At 45.3% G+C, this 14,724-nt stretch overlaps 1 pseudogene; it reads right to left on the reverse strand.

Moving 5' to 3' along the window:
• Positions 1-6,041: 6,041 nt before the first annotated feature.
• Positions 6,042-8,357, reverse strand: LOC120103656 (annotated as a pseudogene).
• Positions 8,358-14,724: the final 6,367 nt, after the last annotated feature.

Here is a 14,724-nt window from a genome sequence, read left to right on the forward strand (position 1 = left end):
GGTCGCCTCGGCTTGCGCCAGCCTTGGCCGACCAACGAGCGGAATTTCCCGAGGCTCGGCCCTCGGATGCCAGGCTAACCCGATGATCATCCCGGGAGCAGACTAGCCTGAAGCCCCGACCGGTCGCCTCGGCTTGCGCCAGCCTTGGCCGACCAACGAGCGGAATCTCCCGAGGCTTAGCCCTCGGATGCCAGGCTAACCCGATGATCATCCCGGGAGCAGACTAGCCTGAAGCCCCGACCGGTCGCCTCGGCTTGCGCCAGCCTTGGCCGACCAACGAGCGAAATTTTCGAGGCTCGGCCCTCGGATGCCAGGCTAACCCGATGATCATCCCGGGAGCAGACTAGCCTGAAGCCCCGACCGGTCGCCTCGGCTTGCGCCAGCCTTGGCCGACCAACGAGCGGAATTTCCTGAGGCCTGACAACCCTCAGATGCCAGGCTAACCCGATGATCATCCCGGGAGCAGACTAGCCTGAAGCCCCGACCGGTCGCCTCGGCTTGCGCCAGCCTTGGCCGACCAACGAGCGGAATTTTCCGAGGCTCGGCCCTCGGATGCCAGGCTAACCCGATGATCATCCCGGGAGCAGACTAGCCTGAAGCCCCGACCGGTCGCCTCGGCTTGCGCCAGCCTTGGCCGACCAACGAGCGGAATCTCCCGAGGCTTGGCCCTCGGATGCCAGGCTAACCCGATGATCATCCCGAGAGCAAACTAGCCTGAAGCCCCGACCGGTCGCCTCGGCTTGCGCCAGCCTTGGCCGACCAACGAGCGGAATTTCCTGAGGCCTAACCCTCGGATGCCTGGCTTAGCGCCGGAAGAAGTTCCTGAAGAAGTTCCTGAGGCCTAACCCTCGGATGCCTGGCTTAGCGCCGGAAGAAGTTCCTGAGGCCTAACCCTCGGATGCCTGGCTTAGTGCCGGAAGAATTTCCTGAGGCCTAACCCTCGGATGCCTGGCCTAGTGCCGGAAGAATTTCCTGAGGCCTAACCCTCGGATGCCTGGCCTAGTGCCGGAAGAATTTCCTGAGGCCCAACCCTCGGATGCCTGGCTTAGCGCCGGAAGAATTTCCTGAGGCCTAACCCTCGGATGCCTGGCTTAGTGCCGGAAGAATTTCCTGAGGCCTAACCCTCGGATGCCCGGCTTAGCGCCGGAAGAAGTTCCTGAGGCCTAACCCTCGGATGCCTGGCTTAGCGCCGGAAGAATTCCCTGAGGCCTAACCCTCCGATACCTGGCCTAGCGCCAGAAGAATTTCAAGAGTCGGAAGTCAGCGAGACGCTACCAAGAGTTAAAAAGAAGAAGGACGAAAGTGAAATGAAGAAACTCTATTTGCATTAACTTTCATTGTTTCAGGGCCGAGACCCATACAACTTGGCAAAACGCCAACACACAAAGAAAAGAACAAAAATACAGAAGGTCAGCTTGGAGGAACCCCCGGGTCGGGAACGCCGGGCACGTCCGCAGGGGGTAGGGAGGCGGTTGGAGAATCAGCAGGCAATGGCGCCGGAGAGGAGTCTAGAAGAGAGATCCCACTCAGGTCAATTTCGGGGTACTTAGCCGACACCCTTGTCAGGCCTTCCTCGAAGCCTAAGATAAAGGAGTCGGACCCCGCGTCCGACATGTCACGGACGAACTCGTCAGACTGACGATAGGCCTGTACCGCCTCCGACATATCACGGGTGAACTCGGCGGACTGACGATAAGCCTGTACCGCCTGACGCCCGATTTCCGCACTCTTCTCGGCCAGCGCTGCCTCTGCCCGCTCCATAATCTGAGCTTTCGCCTCCAAGACCTTCGCCACAATCCGGTCGTCCGCCTCGGAGGAGACCCTCAGCAGATCAGCCTGAGCCTCCTTGTGCTTCGCCTCGGCAGCAATGCGAGCAGCCTCAGCCTCAGCCTCCTCCAGGCGCGAATGAAGCTCCTGGTCGCTCGCGCGGGACTTCTCCAAGGCCGACTCCAATTCGCCCAGCTTGGCTTCAAGAGACCGGGTTCGGTTGCGGGCGTTGTCGGCTGACCGCTGGGCCTTCTCCCACCTCTTCCGGTAGTCGGCAGCCTTCCGGGACTGCTTCTCGGCCCGCTCCTCCGCCTTCTTGATCTCGCCCTCGAGACCCGAGGCAACCTTGAGTTGCTCCTGAGCCTCCAACAGTTGCTTCTCGAGGGTGACGAAGCCGAGTGCCCGCTCTTCGGCCACCTGGAGCCTCATCTCGAGGTCCCTGGTCGTCCTCCCCACCGCAGCCTGACCTCCCTCCTCTACTGCCTTCAGTTGGCTCTCGGCCCTCGCCAGAAGCCTCGCCTGTTCCTCGTAGCACTCCTCCAGGCGGATCATGTACTGGGCGAGCTAAGAGATAGGAAAAACGAGGGCGTCAGGCGGGGATCAACAGAGCCTATAAATGATGAAAGCGACCAAAAGAACACTCACCGACATGAGACAGACGCAGCTGGCAGCCCCAACGTCAGGGACCCTCATCTCCCGGACCTGCCTGCGGTCCTTCTCCAGCAGCACCGTCTCGATGAGGTTTCGGGCGCCGGCGAAAGTGAAGGCCGACCCCGACTTCTCCCCGGAGTCGGACGGTGGTTCTGCAGCCTTACCCTTACCCATCGCTTGGGGAAGAGTCATGCTGACCATGCTCGGGGCGGGGACCGCCCCTGGAATTGACAGGGTCCCGCTCGGCCGGGGCCTCGGCGCGTCCCTCCTCGTATCATCCGGAGCCGACCGAGTCGAAGGCTGGGCTGGGGACCGATCACGTCCGACCCGTCCATCTCGGGCGCGCCCGGGTGATGCCTCCGGAGAAACGGTAGTCTCGGCATCGGAGGGCTGATACAGCGTCAACTGCCGGTCCGCGCCCGCGGCGTCCCCCTGATCGGTGGGTCCGGACCCGTCTGTCGGCGTCGGAGTCGCCTGTCGGCGGGACTTCTTCGCCGGTGGGGCCCCGCTCGGAGGAGCTCGTTTCTTCCTCCGGACTGCTTCCAGTAGGGACGTCCTACCAACAGCCGTTGCCTTGTCCGACCGCATGACGTCGTCGATCTCTGCAAAAAGGACGAGGTGGTCGGAGGTTGAGAAACTGAAGGAAAGAACGAGACGAAAGAGGAGAAAAGAGCTAAAAAAGAAATGGTGGCGGGCTCACGGTCAGCGGGGACCGAGCTCAGACCGACGTTCACCAAGGTATCCTCGGAAATAAGGCGAGCCACCGGGGGGAGCCGGCCCTCGGCAACCAACCCCTTCAAGACGGCGACGCCATCGGATTCCTCCCTCGACAACCTCGATAGGCCAATCGGGGACTTCATCGGCGTCTCCCAGGTTGCCCTGATTCCCCAAGAGGGATCTGCGTCAACGAAAAAGAAGCGCCCCTTCCAGCCGTGAATGGAGGTAGGAGCCTCCTTGACGAGGCCGCACCCTCGCCGCGCCGCAAAGCACCACCACCCTTTGTCCTGGGGGTGGCCGCTCAGGCCGTAGCATTCCCAAAAGACATTCAGGGTGGCGGGAACCTCGTGCATGCGGCAGAGAACCTGAAAGGCCGTCAGGGCGCGCCATGAGTTCGGCACCAGTTGCGTCGGCGCCACTCTTAAACCCCGAAGCACCTGAACGACTAAGTCCGAGGGGGGAAAGCGGAACCCGGCCTGAAGAATGCCCTCATTGATGGCAACCTTCCCTGGAGGAGGATGGGACATCCTCTCCTCAGGCCCCGGGAGCGTAACATTGCAGGCCTCGAGAAGGTGGTATCGAGCCACGAACCTATCTAGGTCTTCGGCGACCAGCTCCGACTTAATGCGGTCTGCTCTCACTTCGCCCATCCCTAATGGCCAGTGAATCTACGGTCAGGACGGGGTCAAGAAGGGGGAAAGGACCGGAACGACTGGAGTACACTAATACAAAAGGAGAAAGTATAGAGAGCCTTAAATTGAAGAATGGGGCAACTCACCGGAAGAGAAGGAAGAACGGCTCCGAGAGCGTCAAAGGAGGAGCAAGCGAACAGTCCGACGGCAATGACGGCAGCGCAAAGGAGAAACTCGAAGATGTCTGTAAAGAGAAAGGCGGACGGAGGAGGGCCCCCGGTTAAATAGGCGGAAAGGTGGGTGACGCCTCGGTGACGCCAGAGGACGCCTGGCTGCCGAAGGGTCGCTCGCGCCCCAAAGGCGAATCGACGCCATTAAGGAAGGATGTCCGCCGAAATCCTCAGACTGCCAGGTCAGCAACAACCGCCATACGCCATAAAGAAGGCGGGGAGCTCGAAGCGCGCGCGCCTCTCCGAGGGATGGCGGTAATCTCGAAGCATCACTCCCTTCACCCGTTCTCCTTGTGGTTCCAGGCTCGGAAGTGGGGGGCTACTGTTACGGGGGAACTTAGCCACCATGCCCCACGTGACCGGCACGCGCGCCCAGGAAGACTACGGCAGCCCCTTGATCCAGCAATCCGACCCCGAGTCGGACATCTTCGGCTCCGCAGCCCGACCCCGAGTCGGCTGCCCCTTGATCCAGCAATCCGACCCCGAGTCGGACATCTTCGTCTCCGCAGCCCGACCCCGAGTCGGACATCTCTCGACAACGACAGGCTATTCCCCAGAGGCACGCCGCGGCCCTCTGCTCCACTACACCCAGCAACGGTCGTATCCGGCGCTGCTCCACGATCCCCTGTAACAGCCGTACAAAGCGGAGCTCCACTACGCCCTGTCATGGCCGTACCCAGCGCTGCCCCACGACGCCCTGTAACGGCCATGTCAGTGGCAGCTCCATCGTGCTACACGATGACCAACCCCCCAAAAGGACCCCCCAGCCTGGTATATATGCGGCTGGGGGGAGAAGGGGGGAGGTGAGCAAGAACTTCCAGAGCATTCTCTTACTTGCTACTATTATCTCTCCTTCTCCTCCAATCTCCTCTGACTTGATCGTCGGAGGGCCCCCACTACCCCAGTGGTGGTGCGAGGCTTGCTTGCAGGTTTCTCGGTGGAAGGTGGAGCGCAATCAACACCAACCAAGGCAACTCAAACAGAACCCCGTTCACACCGCTGTGCCAATCGTTCTCGGTTTGGACCACCAGCAACAGGTACGATATAGTATGGATTTTTTTGGGCGTATCGAGTGTCTGTACACCACCCATACCGGTACCGGTACCGAACTGGTATGGTACCGTACACCCCGTACCAACCGGTATGGTATGGTACAGCATACCAGAGAGAGCCTAAATAGATTTATTAATAACCATAGATTGATGAAACTTCTATAGATATTTATTGTGATTGAACCCTAATTAATCCCCTAGAATAGATTAGCTTTGCGTGGGATTAGCTTCAGAGTCCATTAGATACCATTTATAACAAATAATGATAAGTTGTTCCCAAAATTTCAATGATGGAAAGTCCTGGAAAAAATCAACAATCGTGTGAGATGATTTCAACAAGCTAATTTTGTAAATCCACATATATTTAGCTTCCTTGTGGAATAGATAAATCTAAAGTAAGAAGAAAGCTAGAAAAGTAATACATTTTTGGAGTTTGCATTTCAGGATTGAAGTGAAATAGGGACTGAATTCATTGTCACAAAACAAACTTTAATATCTCCCATCTAAAGGTTAAAAGATTTGCATATTATGTGCTCACATAATCAGTACACCATCCAAACTACTGCATTTTATTATTCATAGTATATAAATCAAAAAACAAAATCCTTTATGTCCTATCTGAGGCAGAACAAGATTATATGAATTTTTCTAGTGCTTAATTAAATGTTATTGAAGCAAAATGAAAAGGTCACTGACCCAGCTACTATGTTTGCTGCACTACACTAAGACCTGGCTCTGCACTCTTGTTTCTCAATATAGTTACAATAATGTTTTGAAGTAAAACGAACTCAGTCTATGCTAGGATATTGAATCACCAGATAAGATCATGTTGTAATTAAAATAAGAACCACTATTCTATTTTGCAAATCCAAACCTCCTAATGCCTGGCCTCTATATAGACATAAAATTTTAACTAACATACATTGAAACAATAGTCCAAAGAAGAAAAAACCCACATAAGACTTCCAGTAAGACATGTTGAGACATGAAGATTAATAAGCCAATGGCTTTTTAATAGGCACTGTCGAGGATAACCTCATAAAACTTATGGCAAAGAAAATGTCAAGGTCTAGAAAATGCACCTCCTGCAGAACTAAGAATTAGTTAATGCCAACTAGACGAACCTCAAACAATGATGAGAAGAAAACAGTAAGTATAACAACACACACAGAGAAAAAAGGGAACCAGGAAAACAGAAAGTAAAATGCACTGAACCAAAAAAATGAAGATAGTTCTGGTGAAAATACAAAGTGACTAGGAACCTGAGTCTCCTATGGCTCAACTGTTGTCACCTGCTGCCACTCGCCATCCACTGCCTCTTTCCACAGTGTAACATTGTTGTTGCCATCCGCCACAGCCAATATATTCCCAGTCAATGACCATGACACCCTCCAGACAGGGTTCTTGAAATCATTCAGAACCTTACCCTCCCACTGCTCCCCTCCTTTGCCATTGTCCATATAACCACCATACCATCCTGTGAAGCACTTGCCATGGTCGACTTTGGAAGGCCTAAATTTGGTGCCCAGGCCACATCCCTCACCCAATCCGTGTGCAACTGAAGGGCAGGAGAACAGTCCAATTTCCAGCTCCCATTGTACAATCTCCAAACCTTAACCGTGTTGTCACAACCACCAGATGCAATCTTATATGTAAGCTCCCCAGACCCAATAAGTGAGCCAGGGGGTGTCGCTGGCGCCCACGAGACAGAGGTGACACCAACTGGATGTGCCAATTCAATCCCCGTGGTATCCCAACTGCCATCAGACTGAGCTGTGAAGACTGATATAGACCCATCTGAGGACCCACAAGCAAGGCAAAGGCCGAGCTCATAAGGAGCCCAGGCAATCGAATTGACGGACGATTTGTGGTCAGTGAACACATGGAACTGCACCCACTGGTTTGAGGTGGTGCCTTCCTTCCAGATGATCACACGGCCATCATAGCTGCAGGAGGCAAGGATGGAGCCAAACTTGGGATGGGCCCATGCAACCTCCCAGACAGGTCCTTGGTGGCCGCTCAGCGTGGCCAGAAGCTGAGATGGGGAGGAGGCGCTACCAACGGTGATGACATTGATGGTAGAGTCAGAGGAGGCTGTAGCAAGGCGCTTGCCATAGTAATCCATGGCAACATCATGGACCATGTCCTGGTGACCGGTCTCAATCTTTTGAGAAGGCATGATTCCAACTTATAGAACTGACTCTATAATCTCTGCTCCCTTATTCTGCTCATGGTAAGAAAATCAGAAATTAGTTTCCTGAAACGAATTTTCATTTTTAATGTCTAACAATTCAAATCCATAGAGAATTGCAACCTACAAAACAAAGATGGATATCAATTACAGATTTCACATAAATTTTGTGTTATTAAAATAAAATCCTGTCACCTTTATCAATCAAGAGATATAATCTATGTCTCAGCTCACTCTTTCGCCAGTTTCATCCAGATCAAGACTACTTCTCCGCAAGCAAAATTATCTTTTTTATGTCTTTTTGTAAATTTCTAACAAATCAGTCCCACTTAGTGTTTCAATTTACACCGACCAAAAAAAAAGATTAAAAATAATTGATTTCGCATACGTTTTTGTTTTTTGAAACAAAAAATCTGTTATTTTTACCAAATAACGGATTCAACATTGTGAGATGGCATGACACTAGCTCTTACTTCCAAAATACCTGGGCCTCTGCTCACTTTCCTCGATTGCGGTGATCATATCAAACATTGTTTTCAAGAAAAAAAAATCATTATTATGTTCCACAATTCAGATTCGCAAATGAATTCAGGAAGCGATCAGACAAAGATGAATCAGACCATTAATTTCATGCAAATTTCGTTTTTTCCTGAATAAAAGATCGATCGTTCTCACAAAGCAACTAGATCCTAAATTTAGAAATAACTAAAAAATCGAGAAAGACAGCGGCTTCCCTAATAATCCAAGAAAAATGGCACGGCGGATCGTAAAATCTCACTCAAAATACGAAACACAAAAATCCGAATCCATCTGGCTCGCGTGGCCCTTGGATCAACCAGAATTGCGTTTCTTTAGGGCTTTTTGGATCAGGGAAACCCTAAACTATCCAGAGGCAGCTGGACTCCGATCAAACGGAAAGAGATTCCGATCACACAAACCCTAACCCTAGATCCTACTGAATCTAATTAAGAGAGAGAGAGAAAGATGGAAATACCTCGCGAGATCGAGATGAAGACGGAAATCGAGCAGAGCTCTCCGATGCCGGAACAGGAGAACGCTTCGGATTTTTAGGCCTTCTTCCGCCTCCGTTTGCTGGCGTCGTTCCGAAAAGGATGCGGAAAGCGGGTCCGGAAGGATCCACTTGATCCGACCCGGACTCGAGGGTTTGGACTTTGGACCCATTTGTTGGGTTTGGTTAGTAGACATGACGCGGTCTAACACGCTTGAAAAATAGCCCAAAAATGTGAGCATAGTTGCAGACCATAATGACAGCTTTGGTGCACCCTACTTAGGTTGTAAGCTTATTGGTGATACAATAATTTGACAACTATCATAACCAAGTCATGATTATTATAATAATTTCACGTAGCATATTAATTTATTTTTTCTAGCTATTTCACTGATTATTTATGAGTTATAATTTTTGAAATAAAAATCTTGAACTTTTTTTTTTTCGGGAGGGGGGTGGGAGAGATTGGTGCAATAATATCATCTCGAATTAGCACTTGTAGGGTCAAGCTACAATCACATTGTCTGCTGCACCAATAATTGACAATAATTCATGTGATGATGAAAATTTAGAACAAAAATTTTGATTTTTTCAATCAAAACATGATATGTTACATCATCATAAGGATCGATAAGGATTTTAGACTAGGTCATCGAACGAGGGGGAGAGAGAGAGAGAGAGAGATTGGTGCAATAATATCATCTTGAATTAGCACCTGTAGGGTCGAGCTACAACCACATTGTCTGATGCAGTAATAATTAACAATAATTCATGTGATCATGAAAATTTAGAACAAATATTTTGATTTTTTCAATCAAAACATGATCTGTTACATCGTTATAAGGATTGATAAGGATTTTAGAGTAAGTCATTGAACAATTGAATAGAAAATTTAGATACGATGCGGACTTAGCAAGATTGTGTATCGTATGAGTCCAAATATTAGATGAGACATCACTTAAAGCCGAGTTATTCGAATGCGGGCAAGCTAAATGCTTGCACCTTGTTCACACGTTGAGGTTGACTCCATGGAGAGATGAACTGCCTTAATTCCATGTACATTGTCTATGTTTACTACAGCAGTATTTATAATAGGATATTGCTATAACTTTCTTGAGCCAAAGTTGTATCAATTTATTTGATCTTTAACCTAATTGTGGCAGTTTTTTTTTTCCACTTCCACAGCTTCCAAAGTCCTCCCAACATATATTGCTAATTTCTTCTAATGATAGTCTAAAGGCCTTGAGGCCCGTGAAGAACTTGGTATTTTGTATTTAATATTACCATTTGGTATTAAAGTTTTGTGTCCCTTTTTTTTTGGTACAAAAGAGGCATGGCCTGTAGAAAATTACATCCTTAGAAAACTAGGTCTTTGGGCATCAGGTGCAAGTTTTTACTAAAATGACCAAGGAAACAGATCACTTGCCTGCAAGTTAACATCAACCTCCTGTGCATGCTTGGCAAAGTTTTGTTTGCCTTTATTGGAGAATGAATTCAGTAATCATGGTTGCGTGCAAATTCCTTGCCATTGATTACTTTTGGTTGGAGAAAACCATTGCATGCCAGTACATTTGAGATGCAAATTAGTCTAACTTGTTCTAGATTGCAGCCAAACAGTGATGAATTAACCACTTTAGAATCGTAGGGAGTTAGTGCCCAAACATCACAAGGAGGAGGGTTGTATCTTTAGTTCAAAAGAATGATTCCCCTTTCTTTGCACGAATCCACTGATGGATCGCCCACCACATATATAGATCTCAAAGCGGTTCAAACTCTTTCATACTCAGTCATTCATCCATCAGCTTGAGATCTATATGGTACATGATCCAACCGTGGATTTGTGCAAAGAAAGATGAATTCTTCTTTGATATGAAAAATACACTCCACATCACAAAACTTAGCGGCTAAGTTGTGCTTTCTATCTTGTGTCCCTTACCTAGGGTCACCGCCCTTCTTCTTTTTTTTTTTTTTTTTACTTTTGATGATGGTTATTTTCCATTACTTAAATTTGAGCTCGAGACCACTCGCTTGACTGTTATTCGTATTGTCATTTTGAATGTTAATTTTTTCTCTAGTTCGTGTCTCGTCTTCTCTCTACTACATGCACAACTTATACAACGATTTTGCAAAAAAAATAATAAAGTAATTCAGGGAGATAATAATAGCTCTAATATTAAAAGAAGTATATGGAAATGGTGAAATAGTTTGGTACAAAAGAAATGGATAAGTAGAGAGATCATGAATCCTAGCACGATATATGATTGGTGACATTCAAACCATCAAATAATTTGATGAGTTACAAGACTTACCCTGTGTTGGTGTGGTCCCTCCTCATGTGGGACCCACATCATTTAAAATAAAAAAAGGGAAAAGAATGAAACTGCGGTCTGGGTGAGGATAATCGCAAAGAAACCTTTAGGCGCGGGGCTCTACGTAACAGGAGAATAAAAAAAAATAGAGGAGAAGAAAAAAAAGGTGTTATTTTGTCGGATGATCGGATAGTTGATTGTATCTAAATTTGGCTGAAATTTTAGTATGTTATTTCGACACTGAAAGCTAAAGATTGAACGGTTGGAACAACCTTGAAAGGTCTTTTCTATTGATTATTTCAAGCATCAACACTGATGAGATCTATTCCCTATTTTGATGTTTATTGTTGAAATCCGTCTAATTGGTGATTAATGTTCTTATTGTGGAAGTCAAAATTAAATTTTGTTGATGCTGGTGCAGCCTCTAGTTGAACTAGCGATGATCTATTATAATCTCATTATTCTATATAGTGGAAGTTTTTAGCTAGACTGGATCCCGTAGTTTTTTTCCTTCACATAAAAGGGTTTTCCACGTTAAAAATTGTGTTGCCTCTTGTTTATAGATTGCTTGATTATTTTATCTGCTAATTGCTTGAGTAGATTGTAGAGATTATTGTTTCTTGGTAAATGATATCCTATTTAATTACACAAAGAGGAAAAAAAAGTTTGTGGCATCATTATTTTTTATTGCATTTTTTCTAATGAAGTGGTATCAGCGTAGGTTGCTAGTAACTGAAATGTTTTTGTGTTGATTAAATGGAAGAGCATTCAGGTGGTAGTATGGTTAAATTTACATATTCTAATTATTCAATTTGGAAGTCTTGAATAGAACATTTACTATTTTGCAAAGATTTATATGATCCTATTGAAGAAGACAGTACCAAACTAAGTGACAAAACTCTGCAAATGTGGGAGAAAATGAATAGGAAGATGGTTGGATTAATCAGGCAGTGAATAGATGATAGTGTTTCATCATGTTGCTATGGAGACTAATGCCCATAGTTTATGAAAGAAATTAGAGTCTCTATGAGCGGAAGGTTGCACAGAATATGTCATTCATGATCAGAAAGCTTGTGAATATGAAGTATAAGGAGGGAAGTTCAGTGGCCAAGCATTTGAGTAAATTTTAGGATATAATAAATCAGCTAAATACTATGAAGATGACATTAGATGATGAGTTGCAAGCATTATTATTGCTCAGCTCTTTGCCCGATAATTGGAAAACTCTGGTTGTATCACTTAGTAATTCAGCTCCTAATGGTGTAGTAACATTAGGAATGATAAAAGCTTAATGAAGAGACCAGGAGAAAGAAATATGGTGTTACCACACAGTCAGAGGCATTAGTTATAGAAAGACGGAAGAGGAGTAAAACTAAAATCTTGCACAATTCTAACAATCATGGTAAGTCAAGCGGAAGGTCTAAATTCAGAAAAGAGATCAAATGTTTTTAGTATGGCAAGCCAAGAAACATGAAAAAAGAGTGCAAAAAATTTAAAAGAGAACGTATAAGGACAATAGGTGAGAAAAAGAATAAAGAAAATGATACAACAATAGTTGCATTAGATGGTGATGTCGATATTATTTGTGATGATGCTTATATAAATCTTACATGCCAGAATTATACTTGGGTTGTTGACTCATGTGCCTCTTTTCATATTACTTCTCAACAGGACTTCTTCACATCCTACACTAGTAGTGATTTTGGCAATATCAAGATGGGAAATAATGGAGTAACTAAGATTGTGGGCATGTGAGACGATTGCTTGGAGACCAGTATTGGGTGCAACTATTACTGAAAAATGTGAGACATGTTCCAGATATCTGCCTCCACTTGGTTTCTACTAGAGTACATGATGATGAAGGTTACCACAACCACTTCAGTGAAGGAAAATGGAAGCTTACCAAAGGTTCTCTAGTAGTAGTAGCAAGAGGAAAGAAATCAAACACACTTTACATGATGCAAGCAAAATTGTGCAAAGGAGAGATGAATGCAGTTAAAGACTCCTCCATTGAATTATGGCATAAGTAGCTTGGACACATGAGTAAGAAGAGACCTAATATTCTGGCCAAAAAGAAACTCCTTTCTATAAAAGATACGTCCCTAAAGACTTGTAATCATTATTTAGCTGGCAAACAATATAGAGTTGCATTTCATAAATCTCCTCCACATAGAAGATCACATATTTTGGATTTAATTCACACTGATATTTGCACTATGGATGCTAGAACTCTTGGTGGTGCTTTATATTTTGTTACTTTTATTGATGATCATTCCAGAAAAGTATGAGCCTTTGGTTTAAAATTTAAAAACTAGGTGCTCGATGTATTCAAGCATTTTTTATGCTAGTGTTGAAAGAGAAATGGAAAGACAACTAAAATTTATTCGAGCAGATAATGGTTGTAAATACAGAGGTCCATCAGGCTTAAGAAAACTATTCCTAAAACACCTCAACATAATGGAGTTATTGAGAGAATAAATCGTACTATTTGTTAAAGAGTTCGGAGTATGCTCTCTTATGCTAAATTGCCTAAATTTTTTTGGGGTGAAGCAATGAGAACTGCAGTGGATTTGATTAACCTTTCTCCTTTAGTTCTTCTTCAATGTGATGTACGAGAAAGAGTATGGATTGAGAAAGATGTGTCATATAATCACTTGAGAGTGTTTGGCTACAGGGCATTTATTCACATTCCTAAAGATGAGAGATCTAAGCTTGATAGCAAGTCTAAATAGTGATCTTCCTGGGTTATGCATATGAAGAGTTTGGTTATAGATTATGGGATCCAGTTGATAAAAAAGTTATCAGAAGCAGAGATGTTGTGTTTCGAGATGACCAGACTATTGAAAATTTTGAAAAGGTTGAGAAGCCAAAGTCTATTAGTAGAAATTATGTTGATCTGGGTCCAGTACCTCCAACCATGATGAATGATGACAATAGAAAAGATGCATAGAAAGATGATGGTAACACAATTGATGAGCCCACACCTGACAATAATGTGCTGGATGAGCATGTTGAGCAAGCCTCTCCAGAACTACCAGTTGAGCCTTAGTTGAGAAAATCTACTAGAGAGCACCGACCTTTTCAGAGATATTCTCCTCATGAGTACGTGATGATCATTGATAGGGGAGAACCAGAATGCTACCAAGAGGCTATAAATCATGAACAAAAGAGAGAATGGTTAAAAGCTATGCAGAAGGAGATAAAATCCTCGCATCAGAACTACGCATTTAAGTTGATGAAACTACCTAAGGGTAAAAGAGCACTCAAAAATAAGTAAGTGTTCAAGTTGAAGAATGAAAAAAAGAGTACATAGCTAAGGTACAAGGCATGGTTGGTTGTGAAAGGTTTTGGTCGGAAAAAAGGGTATTGACTTTAAAAAAAAATTCTCACTTGTGGTCAAAATGTCTTCAATCCGAGTTATTCTTGGTTTATCTACAAGCATAAATTTAGAGATTGAACAACTTGATGTGAAAATTGCCTTAGTCTATGGTGACTTAGAGGAGAAAATTTACGTAAAACAGCCAGAAGGGGTCATAGTTAAAGATAAAGAACATCTCGTGTGCAGACTAAAGAAGAGTTTGTATGGACTCAAGCAACCACCTCGGCAGTGGTATAAAAAGTTTGATTCATTTATGATGGACCATAGGTATAGTAAAACTGCTTCTGATCATTGTGTGTTTATGAAGAGATTCTTGTATGATGATTTTATTATTTTCTTGCTTTATGTGGATGACATGTTGATTGTTGGTCATGATGCTAAGAAGATTGAAAGCTTGAAAAGATAGTTAAACAAGTTCTTTGCCATATAGGACTTGGGGTCGGCTAAACAAATTCTTGACATGAGAATTACTCGTGACAGGAAGAATGGAAAGCTTTGGTTATCTCAAGAGAGATATATCGGAAAAGTGTTAGAAAAGTTCAACATGAGCAAGTCCAAACTAGTTTGTTCTCCACTTTCAGGTTGCTTCAAGTTAAGTTCCAATTAGTGTCCTACAAATTAGAAAGATAAAGAAGAAATGAAGATGATTCCTTATGCATCTGTAGTTGGTAGTTTGATATACGTCATGATGTGTACAAGGTCGAATATTGCTCATATAGTTAGTGTTGTAAGTCGGTTTCTTTCTAACCCTGGTGAGAAACATTGAGCAGCTGTCAAATGGATTTTC

This window comes from Phoenix dactylifera, unplaced genomic scaffold (assembly GCF_009389715.1).
Source record: "Phoenix dactylifera cultivar Barhee BC4 unplaced genomic scaffold, palm_55x_up_171113_PBpolish2nd_filt_p 001867F, whole genome shotgun sequence".
Taxonomy (NCBI): Eukaryota; Viridiplantae; Streptophyta; class Magnoliopsida; order Arecales; family Arecaceae; genus Phoenix; species Phoenix dactylifera.